Source organism: Hipposideros armiger, unplaced genomic scaffold, assembly GCF_001890085.2.
Source record: "Hipposideros armiger isolate ML-2016 unplaced genomic scaffold, ASM189008v1 scaffold_415, whole genome shotgun sequence".
Lineage (NCBI taxonomy): Eukaryota > Metazoa > Chordata > Mammalia > Chiroptera > Hipposideridae > Hipposideros > Hipposideros armiger.
Genome location: NW_017731765.1, coordinates 481,427 through 499,664, shown reverse-complemented (window position 1 = coordinate 499,664; position 18,238 = coordinate 481,427). Strand labels below are relative to the sequence as shown.

At 46.1% G+C, this 18,238-nt stretch overlaps 1 long non-coding RNA gene across 1 annotated transcript in view; it reads left to right on the top strand.

Moving 5' to 3' along the window:
* Positions 1-386: 386 nt before the first annotated feature.
* Positions 387-18,238, top strand: part of LOC109394191 (uncharacterized) — a 37,942-nt gene continuing 20,090 nt past the window's right edge. The window contains exons 1-2 of the long non-coding RNA XR_002126404.1: positions 387-474; positions 3,344-3,441. This is a non-coding gene — a long non-coding RNA (uncharacterized LOC109394191). The remainder of the gene's footprint in view (positions 475-3,343; positions 3,442-18,238) is intronic.

The window sequence follows — 18,238 nt, the reverse complement described above, 5'->3', positions numbered from 1 at the left end:
GCACCTTTGGAACTTGTTAAAACGATGGACATGCGAAGAGAAGGCATTTGCGATGGAACTGGTGACAGGACACAGTCAAGATTTTCGAGTGGGTACTTTACCCAGTCCTCTCGATGTGGTGATTAGCGCTGTGCTGCAAGTCTTGTGAATGTGATATGGTGGAAATTGGGATGATGGTAAGATATTACAAAGCTTAATGACAATTACTCCAGTGTTATTTTTCTGCTCGTACTTAAACATCCCACTTAATTCATTTGTTTGGGGAGATGGTATCACGGGTTCGAGGGAGCTTACCAAGGCGCTGAAGAGGAACACAGATTTTGGACGCAGGCATGCCTGATTTCATTCTTGTTCTGCTTCTAATAGGTTTGGTGACCTGGGGCAGGCGACAATCTCTTCAAGCCTTGATTCTATCATCTGAAAAATGGGGATAATAATTCCTGCATCTCAGTGCTTTGATGGACACTTAGTGAGGTAATACTGTGTATACACAGGTCTATATAACATCTTGCTGGGCTTTCAGTGTGACTATGATTGTAAACACCGTTGACAGATATCGAATATGTCAGTCACTTCCTAATGCTCCCAGTGGACGGGAGGACACCCCTGCTGCAGCCTCAGAGTTCACAGGGCTCCCATATTCCTTAAAGGAGGCCCCCAAGATTCTTGCTGTTTTGGGAAGCTAGTTAAATACCACCGCATTTCACTTTAATGCCAGTGTAAATTTGAAAATATTTCACTGAATTCTAAATAAATGCACTCCTCTCTTTGTTATTTATTCAAGAAACATTTTTTGTGTACCTATTCTATGCCAGGTCCTGTGCTAGGTGCCAGAGGCAGGTGTGGGGAAATGATGAATAAGATAGAAATGGCTTCTGCTCACCATGTAGTGAGGATGAGGCAAGTACAAGGCAGCATACTCAGTGCTGTGGCAGGAGTATTTTGCTGGGGAACCTAACCCAGGTTTGGGAGGGGCCGGTCTGGAAGTGAGAACATTTTTAGAGCCATTTCAGAGCTGGAGGTCTGTTCTGCTAGAGCTGTCCTGGGTTGCTAGAATTCCTTCATTTGTGGCTTCATCATTCATTCATCCATCCATTCATTCACTAAGTGTTTCTTGAGTGCTGATTAGTTCCCAGGCTCTGTGCCAGGCACTGGACTAACTATGGTGAGTCATGCAGACATGGCCCCTTCGCTTATAGAGTTTACAGGTTAGTGGGAAGTGGGATAGTATAGAAATCAATGTAAGAACTGCCCAGGATGGAGAAGTGACAGCAGCTGAGATCATCTGGCTGGGGGAGGGGTTTGGAGTCTGAGCTGAGCCTGAAGGAGAATAGGAGTCAGGTGAGGGAAGAAGACTGCAGAGCGTCCCAGGTAGAGGGAGCAGCACAGCGTGTGGGAAGGTTTGAGGTAAGAAAGAGCCTGGCCCTTGGAGGGACAGAGAGCAGGTCAAGACGGCTGGAGGGTAGACTTGGGGAGCAGGAGGGGACCGGCTGGAAGCATCAGGGCAGCCCTGGCCAGAGGGAGGCATCCCTTTTCTTCTGAGCCTTGTAGGCTGGGTGGACTTGCACTCCCTGCCCCCATCACCTTTTCAGTTCTCTGGCTTTCAGTGCAGTAGGGGTTAAGGGAGGCTTTCTCTGGGAATTTAGGATTATCCTTTGTGGGGAATGCTATGCTGTGTGGCCCATATCCCTCCTCAGGAATGAAGGATTTCTTTCCCCAACTGCTGGAGAGCTCTCAGCTTTCAGCTCCCTTTGGGGGTTGCCTCAGCCGAAGAGGGCCACATCGCCCACTTTTCAGGGTGGTCCACAGCCAGTGACTGATGGGTATAGAAGTATAAAGGTTTGACCACCACACCCTCACTTGGGGCAAGTCTGAAAGGTCTCCCCAGCTCCAGAGCTCCCTGAGGGGCTACAGAGGTCTTTGTTGGGACTGCGTTGCTACTCAGTGTCTCCCTCCGCCCACCCATGCTACCTTCCCCTCCCTGTTCAGGTGGTAATGCCAAGAACACCCCTTAACATACTTCCTGTCTCAGCGTTGGCTTCCTAAGAAACCTAATCTGGGACGGCCTTCAAATTCAACCCCTGTAAGGAGAGAGTACAGGTAAATGAACATCACTTCATAGAGACAGACTGACTCTCAGGAAAGCACGGATTTGGTTATAACCTGATAAGCTTTGTCAATGAGACGGAGGGTCGCTCAGTCATAGGTAGAGAAAGCAAAGGGCTCTCAGAAATCTCCCCATCTCAGAGTCTTGTCTGAGAACGAGGAAGCCTCAGCCACTTGAATTCGGGTCTGCTTCACTAGGCCATCTTCATGGTGGAACTAGATGTGTTGATAAGCTGTCATCACGAGATGCCATCACATCTGCATCTAAGGACATATATTCCGATTCCATGTTCATCAGCCCACCCTCTGATTATGGGCTGACTTCCCCTTAGGTCAGCCTGAAGGAAGACTGAGGGGGCCAGTGTTCCACTGTGGTTCACGTAGCAGATCTAATTTTTGTTTGAAATTAATGCTTTGGGATTCTGATTTTATACGTAATTGTTATTCCTCATCTACTTCTGAGGTAGACCATTAGGCCTCTGACTGGACGGACCTGGCCTGTTTGGAGAGGGCCAGCTGACCTTTTCCTGGAAGCAACACACAGAATCCATGTGCTCTGAATAAACTGGGTTTTTCTTTTTTCTTTTTCTTTGAAAAGTCCATATCCATATTTCCTGAATCTGTTTGCACTGATCCATCCTTTACATTATAGGCTTGAAATTCACCTGGCTGGCTTTTATTAAACTTATAAACTAAAGGTTTTTTAAGTGTTGTTTATGTTCAGGTGATGTGGCCATCATAATCTAATGAATATTTTCTAAAAGTGTGTGTGTGTGTGTGTGTGTGTGTGTGTGTGTGTGTGTGTGTGTGTGTGTAAGAAGCAGTTTAGAGCAAGCAGTTATATCTGAGTGATAGGTGAGGGGTCGAGGGCCAGTTAAGCTAGGATTGAATTCTGGATCTTCTGTTGAGCAGCTGTGTGGCTTGGGAAGGTTACATTCCTGCGCTGTGATTCAGCCGGCTCATCAGGTTGTTGGGGGGTGTAAGTAAAGTGCTTGGAATAGTGCCTGGCATGTAGAAAGCACTCAGTTAGTGAGATTTGCTATTATTACCGAAAAAAGGCACCGTGATAATCACTCAGGATAATCACTTCCGTTGTCCTCCATAGCTTTGCACCAGGGGGTCTTGTATGCATTCTAAGTGTGAAAATAAATGAAACCTCCAAGCTCCCATCCCAAATAGATTTTCAATTTCATGTATAACAAAAAGCAGTAAAACAGATTTCTTCATACGTCTCCAGGTTGGAGAGTCAGGTCCGACCGAAGGGCTGGGGCACTAGTGTCTATGATCGTCAGTCACCAGCAGCTGCAAGATTTCTCTGACAAATGTGCAAACGTGGTAAGTTTGTGGCATGTAACGTCATTTTCCCTCTCCGTCTCTTCCCAACTGCATTTTTTAAAGTAATGCAGTTAATTTTCATGAGTATTTTAAGCCCAAATTAGATCTCATCTTGTAAACACTGCAGAAGCTGAGAAAGATCTTGTTAACAAAAGCAAATTGTCAAACTCCCACAAATCTGAATCAGACCCACAGAATTCAAACTTAGCTGCAGTGCATGCCCACAGAATCCATCCCGGCTCATTTCTGCAGGATTAAAGCAAAGGCAGGCTCTTGGAGCTGCCAGCAGACCTGTGACCATGGCATCTAATTGCAGCCGCTTTTCAACCTTGAGCAGGTCAATGGAGGCGCCATGATCTCAGGGATAATTTGTCTTTTATGTATTTCTGTGGTGTGATATATAATCCCTCGTTGAAAAGGGTCCTTGTGGATGTCAGCTTCTGTTCCCACCAGTAATAGAATAAAGAACTGGTAAATAGGTGATTCTTTATATATATCTCTTCTGTCCTGCATAATAGGAGCCGAAGGATGGGCCCACCTCTGTGAAGACAGCAGCGGGGGCGTTCAACTCATAAATGATTCTGGGTTTGCTTTGTGTCGTGACTGGACTCGAGCGTGGGTGCAGATGCTTCTGAAATCTTGCCACACTATAATGACAGGGTTGAATAGCCAGAGAGCTGATTTCCACTTTGCGTCTTACGTCTGACTTTCTCTGCGCATTCTTAAGACAGCTAACCACCTCAAATGGGAGGGAGTAAAGAGACCTGAAGAAGTAACTGTGCTATCCTGAGATGCAGGAGCCAGGGAGGGTGAAGAACTGATATTGTCTGTGTTTGAACATGTCCAAAGCCCTCTGCTAACGTGCAGATGGTCAGGCAGTCGCAGGGGGTTATATGATAACGCACAGCATAACATGCCTGGAGCAAAACCCTGCTCTCCACCTTTCAGGTGTGCGTTAAGAATGGACCGGGTTTCTGCCCTCCTGACTTGACAGTCTGTTGCCTTTGCCCCACCCTCACCCCACCCCCATCTCTGCCCCAGGCTCTTTGGGGACTTGAAGTATCGAGTGACTGAGATGTTCCCAGTAGCAGAAGTATGGGGAGCCGTAGCCAGGTGCTGTGGGTTGATGTAGCTTAGGGAAAAGGCTCTTCTTAAGCGGGAATTTCCCTCCCAGTTTGCAGGGTTGCATCACTGTAGGTCCACTCATGGCCGCTCCATGCTGGCACACGCAGCACAGCTGGGCAGGATGGGACCCCACATGCGATGTGACTCTCCACACTTCCCAGCTCCCTCCTCCCGATGTACCAGGGCGGCTGCTCTCCTCAGCGTTCCTTCTCCCTCTCAAGGCTGCAGTGCACGTATACCTCCTATTCTGAAATCCATTTACCTCCAATTTCTCTTCATGAACCCTCTTCCTCCAATTTCATTTCTTTTCCAATCATTATATAACCCACATAGACAGATAGCCCACATGTAAGCTATTATGTAAGTAAATATTAGCTTCCCCCTGAAAAGGTCAGGAGTCCTGGAGGAAGTCATGGGCAGAGCTTCAAGGGGGCGATGGACCTTGGGCTTCTTTTTTTTTTTTTTTAAGATTTTTATTGGGGAATTGGGGGGATGGGAACAGCGCTGGGGAATTGGGGGAAGGGGAACAGACAAGCTGATGTCGTGTTTGTTCTTCAGTCTAGTTGTGGAGGACGTTGCTTCACTGGCCCACGTTGGCACCATCATTGCACTCTTCCCGGGCGAGGCAGATCAGTCGCCGGCTTCTGGACAGCCGCTCACAGCAGCTGCTGGCCACTCACGCTGGCTGCTGGCTACATACTGTAGCCCATGGCAACTCACTGCAGCAGGGACTGCAGCCTACACCGTCACTGGTGACTCACAGCAGCCCAGCTCCAGGTTGAGCTGTTGTTCAGCATCTTAGCTGTGGAGGGCAGTGTCACTGGCCCTCATATGTGGGATCCGAACCGGGGCCCTCTGGCGTCCCAGACCTTGGGCTTCTTTTAATCAAGCGGAAGGGATGCGGTTGGCTGATGGAAAGAAAAGGATATACGGTGTGGATGAAGATGGTCCCGGGAGGTCTGGGGTTGCATCCTGACCTCCATTTAGCTCTGTGACCTTGGGGAAGTCACTACAGCTCTGAGACTCAGGCTTCTCGCCTGTAAGATGGACATGATCATACCTGGCTTCCACTGTGGTTATAAGGATTACGGTTAATTAGTGCAGTGGATACTGACTGTTATGTGCCAAGCACTGGGCTAGGTGCTGGAATGAAACAGGTCTAGCGTCTGCCCTGCAAGAGCTTCCGGGAGAGGTGGGCAAATAGGTAACTGAGCATATAATTGAAACTGTATTATGAGTCATGAAGAACGCAAACAGAATAATGGTGTTGGTGGTTTTCACAGAGTGATCAGTGCAGGCTCCTGAGAAGGTGAAAAGGTCTGTGTGGCACTTGTCATCACTTTCGGCTCAGGGCAAAATGAGCTCTTAGTTTATTTCATCCAAGGGCTTCTTGCACAAGGGCAGGAGAATCAGGGAAGGGTTGTGTGGGGAAAGCAAGTGGGGTGGCAACCGGGGTTGGCCTGTCATTGGACACCCCACTTTCTCATCGTGCCCTTTTCTTCTTTCTCAAGTGGTCTTTTCACATCCAAGCTTCAGGCGGAGGAGGGATTTGCTGGTTCATCGTGTGTCCTTGGCTGAAAGAAGGCAGCTATTGCTGTGGAAATATTAATAACATGGTTACTGGGCTTTGAATTCATGGGGTGTTTTCTTTCAAGAGCTCAGAGGAGAGGCGGTGAAAGGGTTGGAATTATTTTCTCTCAGGAGAGAGAGGCGGGCACCAAGTCAGTGGAGGGAGGCACTGGCTGGAAATCTCACGGATGGAGTCAGCCAGGCCCTTCCCGTAGGTCCTCGTGGCCAGTTCAGTGCACCAGCCACCAGGCCCTTTGCATCATGGGGACATTTGGAAGCCACGCCCCCTCTTCCTCTCCTATTTGCTCTGCTACCCTCCCAGGCACAGCCAGCCTGTGCCCCTGGGGTCCTGTCTGGGCTTGCTGTCACTTCCCCACCAGGGTTACGCAGGGCTGCACTGTTTTCTTATGATAGATAGTCCAGAGGACTGGGAAGCAAAATGGGGATATTTTGTTGGCAGCCCCAACTTGTTAATCATGACATTTGAATATTAGGTCAGAGGTCAAATATTTTAAAAGGCCAATCTCTGATTTAGCCCAGGCTATAACCAAGGATGATGTAGGGTTCAAAAGATAGGGAAAGTGTAATTTTGTTGTTGTTGAAGGTTTAGGGGGATCAGGATAGGAAAGGGTGAATGGCCAGGGTTTTGCACTGGATTTTCCTAAGGGACCTTGAAGGAGGTGGATTAATTCCCTGGTCAAAAACGGGGATGGAAAATGCCCAAAGGCCAGTGGAGGGCGCCTGGGGTCCCTGGAACCTCAGGTGAAAGGTGGTAGGGCAGACCAAAGGCTCACCCGGGGATGATGATTATTTGTGCATTTGGTTAAAAATTGACAAATTAATTGCTGAGCCCATTGTCAGAAAATGGGCAACCCATTAGGGATGATTGTAAGCAATTGCTCTCTATTATTCCTAATGAGACTGACACAGCCTCATCTTCTGTATTTATTGCTCGGGACAAATGAGGGTTTTGCCGAGTGAGTCTCTTGCTGCCTCTTCATTTTCCACTTTCTCTCCTTTCCAAACTCCCTACTTACTCCTGGCCAGCTCTCAAGATACCGTTAATCTAAAAAAACAAGGAAACAAAAATGAAATAGAAAAACAAACCCAAAACTCTTTAGGAAGTGGAACTTGACTGAAAGCTGAAGCTTCTAGGAGTTGGGTATTTCAGTGTGGTTTGGAAAAGACCCAAGTGTTCTTTAAAAAACCATTTAGAGTATTTCCCACTTTCAAATAATGTGGGTGTAAGTACTTGTCCTCTAGTGGGGTATCCAGAGTCTTGATTAGAAAAGAGAAAGGTATCCGATACCCCTTCACACTGGGGTATTACATTTCGGCCTATTCTTTCTGAGCTAGCCCAGAAATTGTCGATATTTATGAGTCTAGTTCAAAGGCAGGTTTCCTATGGCAAGTCAGACACCCCACTTTCCCTTCCTGGTGAGGACCTGGACACTGTCTTCCCTCCATGGGAGGGAGGGATGTGTCTGTGGTGGCTTCCCCTCGTGCTCAGCCCTTTTGTGGTCTTCTATGACTGAGATGCACGTATCACTTCCATTTTTAGAGCAAAACACATTCTGGTTCATCCGGTAGATATGCAAATCAAAAAGTCCATTTTAGTGGGGCTTTCTCCCTTATTTTAAAGCCTGTTTCTTTGCCAGTTGCCTGCTATTTATTAAATCATGATGATCAGTTGAAATGATAAAAACCGTTAAAATGGCTGCCAGATCAGTTTGATGAGCATATTTCATCATTCCAGTGTATTCTGTGATGAATCCTTAATAATTTTTATGTAAAAAAAAAAAAAGTTCAATATATTCTTTTTTGCCGGTAGTTGGCACCCATAGCTATAACGTGTGTGTCAGATTCTGATTATGTCCAGGAATATCACCAATTTTGAGTGTGTGGCCACTGCTATATTGTCAAATTTTGAAACATGGAAAACGTTTGTCAAAATTCGGTTCAGAAAGGACTTGGAGGCTGTATTGGTTTCTCATTGCTGCTGTAACAAATTACCACAAGCTTAGTGGCTTACGAATCCACAAATTTATTATCGCATAGTTTGGGAGGTCTCAAGTCCAAAATGGTTTTCACAGGGCTAAAATCAAGCCGTCAGCAGGGCTGCATTCTTTCTGGAGGCCCTAGGAGAGAGTCCATTTCCAGACCTTTCCAGCTTCTGGAGGGACCCACCTTCCTTTTCATCTTCAAAGCCAGCCATGGCACCATCCCTTCCTCTGCTCCTCTTCCAACATCTTCTCTGAATAACTCCCCTGCCACCCTCTTCGAGGGGCCCTGTGATGACATGGAATCTACTAGATAGTCCAGAGTAACCTTCCAGTCTCAAGGCCCTTGCCTTAATCACTTCTGCAAAGTCCCTTTTGCCAGGTAAGGCAATGTATTCGTAGGTTCCAGGGATTAGGATGTAGACACTTGGGGGGGGGGGGGGAGGGGAGAGGCATTATTCCGCCAACCACAGGAATAATGGGCAAAAGCAGACTAGAAAATCAGTTTTTATAAATAAACAATACTAATACATTTGGGATACCTCCCCCCTCCCCCCCCCTGTTTTTTTTGAAGCAGTTGTTTTTAGTCCCACACAGGCTCAAAAATGGCAAAAACATTAATTGAATTCCTGTTCACCTGGACCCTTTGTGATTTATTTCATGTGTGTAGAAGTATGGTAGTTTTATAGGATGAAATATTTACTTCCTAATCTTCTTTTAAAGGTCAAATGGCAAAGAGAACTAGTTTTAAATGCGAGTTAATAAGTTAATATTGCTACGTGGAGCAATAAGGAGAGATATAAAATACTATGGATTTTAAGATGTGACACGGGCCAGAGGCAAATGGAAACACATTGACTAAGATATTATCTGATTTAGGAAAATTCAAATCCTACCTCTGGGAGAATACTTGGATTCATATGTATTTATTATAATTCATTAAAAAAACAACAAAACCCTCTCTTCTAAACGGTTTTATCATTACATTTGCAGTTGGCTTCTCTTTGCAGCTAGACATAAACACCAAGAGGCAACCTCTGAGGTAAATTCTTGACCTAGGCCTCTCTTTGTTGTCAGTAGTGGGCGATAGTGACTTAGAACCCCCTTTCACAGATGTATTGAAATTCTATATTAAGTTAAAGGATAATCTATAAAATTCGATCTCTCCCCCAGAACAAACAGACCTGACACGTTCCCAGGATCCCTCCTCACAATAACCCAAAAAGCTCTTTTCTTTATGTCATTTGCATGATTAGACCTTCCCCTGCAGCCCCTGCTCTTGGTTTTCCCGCGTTGGCCTGCTCGTCCTGTGGTGTGGGCATGAGAGAGATCTCCCTTCACCATTGGTTTCTGGAGAGTGCAGGCTGTGGAAGCTGAGGCACTGCCCTCCCCACACAAGGGCTGTGACGCTTCCGGGATCTGCTTCTTTGGCTCTTTCTGCTGGTGACTGGGTGACAGCTGAGCCCGTAGACCCTCTGTAAGCCTCGTGCTGATTCCTGTCGGCAAAAACACAACCCTTTTCCATCCCTTGCTGTCTCCTCTGTGGCTGAGTCAGGCAATAAAGGGGAACATTGAAGTACAACCTGTTGGTACTGGCACCTGTCCCATCACTTCAGCCTGTGTGGAAACAGCCTGACGGTGCTGGCACCTCAGCCCGGCCTTGGCAAGACCAGAGCACACTCCATTCTCACCATGGCCTGGAACAGGACCCGATGACAAGTGGCAACAAAATGATGACAGAGAGAGGCAGAGAACAATGGCTCAGGGGGACAAGGGCGGGGGCAGGAGGCAGGACCAGGCACAGCCATGCAGTCCAGAAGGGGTGAAAAATAGCGAAGTGCTAGTTGTCCGGGTTTTGTTTTTCTCTTTCTTTGGCTCGTTTTTTGTCAGGTCCTTATCTATGAAGGCAGAGAGCTGTGTGGTACTCTCAAGGCTGTCTTATCTTCTAATTTAGTGAATGTTTCTGCTTAATGAATCATTTCGTGCTACTTAACTGATGGGCTTTTTGAAAGAAATGGCTTTGGAATAAGAAATACAATTGGAAATTATCACCGGCAATGACCAAGTGGTATTTATGATTTGGGTTGTCTATTTCCGTGGTTTACTGGTTGGAGAGGGCTTTGCACTGCCAAATGTTATCCTTTGATTTTGTAGAAAATCAAGGAACTGTATTCATTGATAAGTATAAAATTAGTTTGTTATCCTGTAGCTTTATAATATCTGAGAATTCCCGAACAGAAATCTTCTAAGTAAACATTTTTAATTTTATTAAATTTTACTCAGTGGTTTTCTAAGCTTAGTGTGCAGGCTACCCAAGGAACTTGGTAAATACCGACTTCTAGACACTACACCCAGAATTTCAGATTTAATAGACCCAAATTTGCATTTTTAACAAACTCCTAGGTTATTCTGATGCAAGTAGTTGGGGTCACACATCAAGGAAAATAGGATTGTATATACCCGACCTTAGCTCCTCATGGCATGATAGATGTCCCCTCAACCCCTCCAGACATGGTTTCATATGATATCATTTCACTGAGATAGCAGTTGTGTTTTCATGCAGCTCGGGAAGGAGGCTTCTGGTAGTGCAGTGTATCACCTGCATTGTTATTTTCAGAGCTTTCAGTCTCAGGTTTATACCCTGTACAAAGATTGAAAGATAATGTGAAATCAAATACATTTGTCTGGGAGTCGAATGTCCGTCAGACCCAGGCATTGATTTCCTGGAGCTTGAGTTCTCAGTAAATGCCTTTCCAGTGAGAATTCCAATCAGGATTCTAAAGGTTATATGAAATAGGCCTGACTTCTGAGCTTTCTCTGGGGAGAGTGCTTAATTTATAAGCAAAGGAGGGAGAAATCCACGCACCACGGCCGTTTGTTTGTAAGCAGCAAGCAGTTCATATTTTAGAATAAAATGCTGTGTTGATTAGCGTTGTGAACTAGGCTGAGCCAGAAAATATCTCTGTGCAGAGCGTCCTTAAGGATGAAATATTTGCTCCTTGGAGGGTGAAAAGATAGCAAAACGAAATCTAGGCCAAACTGTGGGGAAGTTTGCGTGGGAGAGAGACTGGATTTCTACCGGTGCTCTTACTTATTATACCACCAGGGGGCAGCATTGCACTTCGGTTGGAAAATGGTCTCTGTGGCAAGCAGCCCTTTAAAATTAAGGGAGAATGTCTCCAAATGAGCAAAGCTAAAAACCAGAACATTAGCAAGAACCAGAAAACCAACAACACAGAACCCAAACTCTCTTTGTTATCATGTGCCGTCTTTGCTTTTCTTGGTGCGCAGAGTTTAATATTGTAGTATTAAGACTCTCCAGGGCATACTTTATCGGTCCATTAATACACACTTAGGGGTGGTAGATAATGCAGTGAGATTATTTTTCATTTTTCCTACTTTTCGTTTGGCAATCCCATCGCATCTCACTGTTCTTATCTTACTGCCAAGCAGCTGCTCTCCTACCTGTTCCCCTCCTAAAAGAGGCAGACCCACCAGCTGGCCCCACCTTGGTAAAGCTGGTCATTTCGTGGAGAATGGCGGATGTGCACATAGCTGGCTGGAAAGCTCCCTCCGCTCTCCTTGGTGTGAAAACACGTTCACAGTCGGCATGATTGCTGGAAGTTCCTGGGGATTACAGGTACTTTTATGTACCTCACCAACACACTTTTGTGGAAGTCAAGCCATCGTTTTATAGGGAGTGATACAAAATAAATAGACGCTAAAATTTTGCATCTTTAAAGTTGACTCATATTATTAATAGATAAAGCGTGGGTGGATTAAAAACAAAAACAACCATGGTCTTTAGGAGTGTAAGTCCCACCAGGACAGAGATTGTGTCTGTCTGTTCACAGATATATCTCAAGTTCCTAGAACAGTGCCTGGCATAGGAGGCTCCAGTTTGTTGCGTGAATGAATGAATTTGACCTCGTGGATCATGATGGCCCCTCCCCTGCCTGGGCTTTGCTTTGAGGGGATGGAGGCTAGGCTGGGTCTCTCACTTAGCTTCTTCCTATCTCAGTCTTTGTCTGTGTTATTTCTGGGCTTGTAGAATTACAACAGCTGAGAGTTTCTTGAATGAAAGTTCTAAAATTCAGCCTACAAGAGCAACTGTAAACCCCAAATATTTTTGTTTCTTTGCATGTGAAGTTGTATACATCACAGTGTTAATTCCACTATTGGAGCTGGGGAGTCATGCAGACTGTAGATTTGAAGGTAACCTCCTATTAATGCCCTTCTACAAGGAAGTCTTTCTATTTTGCTTCCTCCTCCCTTTTCTTCTTTTGCAAGAAGCAGGTTGGGAGCCTTGACTTTGAGCAGGAGCAGAAGTATGCGCAGGGCAGGGAGTAACAGGCACTATGGAGATTAATTACTCTCGCTGGAATCCAGCTTGACTGGGCAAGGTGAGACAGTTCAATTATTTAATCACGTTGGCACTACTGGCTTCCGAGGATTGAGGGCTGGGACAGCCCTCCCTTCTCACTCGATTTATGTGAGAAGTCTCCCCTCAACTCGCTGCTCCCAGTTGAACCCTTGGGCAGAGGGAGAGGAGCAATCGATTTTGGAAGAACGTGTTCCCATCTCTGCCTCCTCCCAGGCTGCGTCTGCAGGAGCTCTCAGGGCTCATGTCCTCGGTGCCTTGCCAGCAGCTGCCAGTGTCTCTCCTGCCACTGTCAGGCTGCTTCTCTCAAAGCGTAGTGGATGCTTTCCCCCTCACACACAGCTTTTGAAGGCTTTCTTTTGGCTGGAGAATGGTGGTCCATCAAGTTTCATGTCAGAGCATGCCCTCAGACCAGAATGCACGAGAGCCACGTGGCCCCATAGAACTTGTGGTGGTGATGGAGGTGTTCTCCCTCTGCTGCCCCAGTTGGTAGGCAGTGGCCCAGTGTGGCGATTAACACTTAAAGTGTGGCTGGTGCGATTAAAGAATTAAAATTTTTGATTAGTTACCTATGGCAAGTAGATACTATATTGGGCCATGAAAGACTAGACTGCACCCACAATGCTCAGAAAATCATTAATGTTTCTTTTTCATTAATGATTTTTTTTTAAGATTTTTATTGTGGAATTGGGGGAAGGGGAACAGACAAGCTGATGTCCTTTTGTTCTTCAGTCTAGTTGTGGAGGACGTTGCTTCACTGGCCCAAGTTGGCACCATCATTGCGCTCTTCCCGATCAGTTGCCAACTTCTGGACGGCAGATCAGTTGCCAACTTCTGGATGGCCGCTCACAGCGGCTGCTGGCCACTCACCCTGGCTGCTGGCTACACATGGTAGCTTATGGCCGCTCACTGCAGCAGCGGACTGCAGCCTACGCCGTCACCGGCGACCCATGGCAGCCCAGCTCCAGGTCGAGCTGTTGTTCAACATCTTAGCTGTGTCACTGGCCCTCATATGTGGGATCCGAACTGGGCCCTCTGGCGTCCCAAGCCAGTTCTTAACTAACGCGCCACTCAGCCGGCCCAATTTTTTTTTTTTTTTGATGGAGCTTGACCAACTCACTGTTACACAGAGGGCTGGTTTGCACCACAGTTCCTCTATTATCAATGTTTTTTTTTTGTTGTTTGTTTGTTTTTAAATCACATCTCTCCATGTTCTCTTGGTTCTCACTGGGCCCCTCTGCTGCTTTTGCCTGGGCCATGCCACTCCTCATTGGCATTGGAGGATGGGGAGGGAGATGGAAGTTTACTTATTCCGCTGTGGCTCCTTCTTTCCTCCTGTGGGGAAAGATCTTAATCACAATGAAAACTGCGTTTTCTCACAACAACGTGAGTTCAGTGGGAATGTCCTCTCCAGACACTTGAGTGTTGCATCTCCAGGGACTGCTGCCACGGTGGTGTCACCTACTTAGTGTCACACAGCCTGGCAGTCAAACGCTCTGTTTAGTGTAGATTTTCAAAGTTGTTCCAAGACCAGTCGATAGTTTGTCTATCAAAATGAGCCTTAAAGATAATGGACTTATGAACCAAATGTCTTTGGTCCCAACTAGACACAATAAGAAAGGGATAGGCCATGAAATACCACAGTGTGTAAGATTGAAAGACAATGACTGAGCTATTCTCCCAGTCATCCAGGCTGAGTGATGGAGTCCTAATTAATGACTTCCGATCTGCTCCATCCTGCAGCATCCAGCCTGCCTCCATCGACTCATGATTTTCCTGCTGCCTCCATCACCCCCCCACTCGGTACTTGGGCCTGTGCACCTCATGCCCTCATTGCTAGAATTCTACAAAAAGAAGGAAAAAAGGAGTCTGTGAAATCATTCTCTTGGTTCCTATGGTTTACATGTGCTAGTTAATTTGAGCCTTAACGTTGGTCTCTCATAGTGACAGAAACAGCAGCCAATCTGCTGCTGTACAAACAAGTGCATATAGCCTAGTTGCTAACACCCTTGAAAAATGTCCCCAGAAATGCAGCTCCCAGAGAGAGTTCTTTAAATTAAGCTAGATTTGTAAAGAGCCCATTTACTGCCTGACTTAGAACTAAATCCTGTGGCAGAATGGAATTTGAGGCTAGCTGCCAGTGAGCAGAAAACAGCTTGGGTACCAAACCGTGCGCCTGTGAGTGGCAGGGCAAGAAGAGATGTTAGAACAGAAGGCATCCTTAAGTCTGAAAGGAAAGGAAGAATTAAACAGAAGGAAGGGTCTGGAGGCCAAGTACAGAGGGGTTGGCCAAGAAAGCTGGGATGCAGAGAGTGAAGAAGGAGAGAGAGAATAAGAAAGGAGGCTTGACAGGACAGAGAATGAAGTAAAGGAAGGAAAAGAGAAACCATCTATGCAGTTTCCCTGCTTTATATCATTCAAAGGACATGACTGAAAGTCAAGTCATTTCAACAGACAACCAGACAGTAGCGAGTCACCAGGCAAAATGACTTCCCTATCTAGGTGTTAAGTCCTGATTTCATGAGTGCAAATACACAAGCAGGCAAGCAATCAAACAATCAGACAAAACCTATCCTTATACGCGCTCTGTCTAGGTTACATTTGTTTTGAATAGGAGGGATTTTCTCAGGTATTCCAAATATAGTTAATGTCAAATCCCTTGGAGAAGAATTTGAACAGTGGTGAGGAGAGGGCTTTCCTACAACCAGCCCACTTCTTGTAGCCTTCTGTCCAAATGCAGCCCCTCACCCTTTTCTCCACAGTGGAGACACCATGACTGATTGACATCCAACTGCAAAACGTTAACTTGCTTTATATCTTGGGGACTCGCACTTTGGCAGCCTCTAGAGCAGCGGTTCTCAACCTTCCTAATGCCGCGACCCCTTAATACAGTTCCTCATGTTGTGGTGACCCCCAACCATAAAATTATTGTTGTTGCTACTCTATAACTGTAATTTTGTTATTGTTATGAATCGTAATGTAAGTATCTTTTTGTTTTCCGATGGTCTTAGGCGACCCCTGTGAAAGGGTCGTTCGACCCCCAAAGGGGTCGCAAATCCACAGGTTGAGAACCGCTGCTCTAGAGCCTCCTGGGGGAGCTTATTAAGAATACAGTTGCCTGGACCCCAGCCCCAGAGATTCTGATTCTCAAGGGAAGGTAGCATGTCTAAGAGAATCCCAGGCTGGGGAATGTTGGGCAACGGGGTGGAGCTGTAAAATGTGAGCATTTTAGCGCATGGAGGATGAAGCAATCTAATTCGATGCTAGTTAAAAATCCCTGAGAAAGTCTCATGGAATGACTTCTGTATACTTGACTGGAAATTAAGGCTAAAGGAAATGGACAATGGTTTCTTTTTCTGCCACCATTGTTTTTGGCCAGTCAAGTCCTCTTTTGCTCCCCCATTAATTACTGAAGAAAGACCAAACTATGAACACATTTTAGGGATGGTCCACACGGATTGTGTAGTTGTGCTCATAAACCTCTTTTCTTCGGAATTTGGCTGTGGCTCCACCCATCCCCTTAGGCAGTGCCCTGAGGTCCCAGGACCCCCTTGTCAGCTTCTGTCACATTCCTGTCTCTGGAGGGTTGGCCGCTGTAGGAGAGGGAACTGTAACTCGAGCGGCAGGCGGCAGATGTAGCCTCAGTCCTGCTCAGCCACTTGCTCTGTGACTGTGGGAAAATGATGCTCTGAGCCTCAGTTTCCCCCATTGGATAAGACGGGTGTAATTGTCATTCCCATTGAGTGGTGATTCTTACAGGAGATAAGGTATAAAAAGTGCTTGGCAGAATAAATGTTCAATAACCATGGCCACCCATTGGGGCCTTCTCTCCTCTTACCTAGCAGAGAGTCATCTGCCCTCCGCAATGCCCGAGGCTTCGCTGGACTGTGTTCTTAGAAGTAAGCCCCACTGCAGACCCTACCCCAGGAGACATGGCCGAGCCTTTCATAAGCCTCGGGAGCCTTCACACGCTCTCGTTTGTTGTCGCTGTTTTCCAAGAAGAGCCGAGAGGCCAGCAGGTGCTACCTCTACAAGCTGAGGTCAGGTGAGGGGGGCGCGTGGCAGGAAAGCCCCGTTATGTCAGGACCTCCCTGACTGGCTGCGCGGGCCTGCCAGACAGGAGAGCCCCAAGAGTTCTCCGGGCTGCCTTGTTGCGAAGCATCATTACGTATCTGCGGAGAGGTGTTTCAACCACGATTTCAAGGACTGCCATGCCAAATTTTCAGCTGTGCCCGGTCCTTGATCCCTGCGGGGCAGTATACTAGATGGAGAGTCCGACAGCCTTGTGGGAATTCAAACATGTCACCCTCGCTGACAGGTAATCATGCTTCTAATGAGGGCAGAAGAATTTAATTCAATAAAAAACCCATTAGAACTGACAGTACAAATGTAAACAGGTCCCCGATGAATAATTTTGCCGGGCCTTCTCCGCTGCTGTCTTTGCTGACGCAGACCGTGTTTGCAAACGCGGAGGGAGACGCTGCAGTCTCTTCCCACAGGACGGGATTGACGCATCCCTGTCGCCTGTGACACGCCGTTTGCGTGGAAACCCTGGGCCTGGTCGTTGGGGGCGCTCTCATAAAAATGGCATTTTTGTCTTGTTATTATGGAAGGAGGGATCCTGGGATGGCTGGAGGTAGACATTGTTGGGGATTACTTTTTGTCATTTTCAAGAGATTCAGGTGGTAAAAATGAGTCAGCTGCTTTGGTGTTTCCCTGAGACTCTTAGCATGTTGTGCCAAGAAATTGTATGCATGCCTAGATTCTTTTTTAGCAACTGGATTTTAAAGACTTTTCATTGGGCCAGCTTACGAGTTGTTGCCTTGTACAGAAATTTAAATTTCATCCTGCAATACAGAGCTCCATTTTTAACAGCTATAATTCATCATAGGAATTAATCGGCATTATTTCTCCAAAGACTCTGAGACATAACTATGTCATTGTACCCACAATTCCATGTGAAAACAGTGTTTTTTTTTCTTGGTTGTTGTTTTCTTCTAGTGCTTCAGAGTGAAGGTATTAGAATGTTTGATTTCTCCTTTAAAAAAGACAGAGGAAGAGATTAAATGAGTAAAAGAGGCCTGATAGAGGGACCCCTTCCCTTCCCCCAAGTGAGGATGTAGTGAGGGTCCCAGCTGTGAACCAGGACCAGTGCTCTCCTCAGGCTGTGATCTTAGACTTCTCAGGCCTCAGACTGTGCGAAATAAATTTGTGCTTATAAGCAAAAACAAGCAAACAAACAAAAACCACACACACACACACACACACACACACACACACACACACACAAGCAAAAACAGAGAATAATCTTAAACATTCTTGGTTTTACAAAACAATCTTTGGTTCATTAATAACATTAGTAAATAACAGTTTTACTCTCAGTATTCGAATGTTCTCTCCATTTTTCTATTTTTAAACCTTTGCTTCACATTTGACCCAGTCATTATTCATCTTTCTCTTTTCTGATGAAGCAAGAGACTCAGTGGCCCGGCCACATAGTCCTTCACCTGTGGGCTTTGTACTTCTAGAATGAGGGGGATTGTCCACAGCACAGTTGCAATGCATCCAGAAAGCTGTGTTTGCACTAAGTGTCCTCTGTTGGTGGGTAAATAATATTTTGCACACAAACGTCACGGTTATTTTTCAATATATGTAGATGTCATGGGATTAAATATAATGCAAATTGAGAGTAGTTTTTTGAGATTATAAATTTCCTTAATTG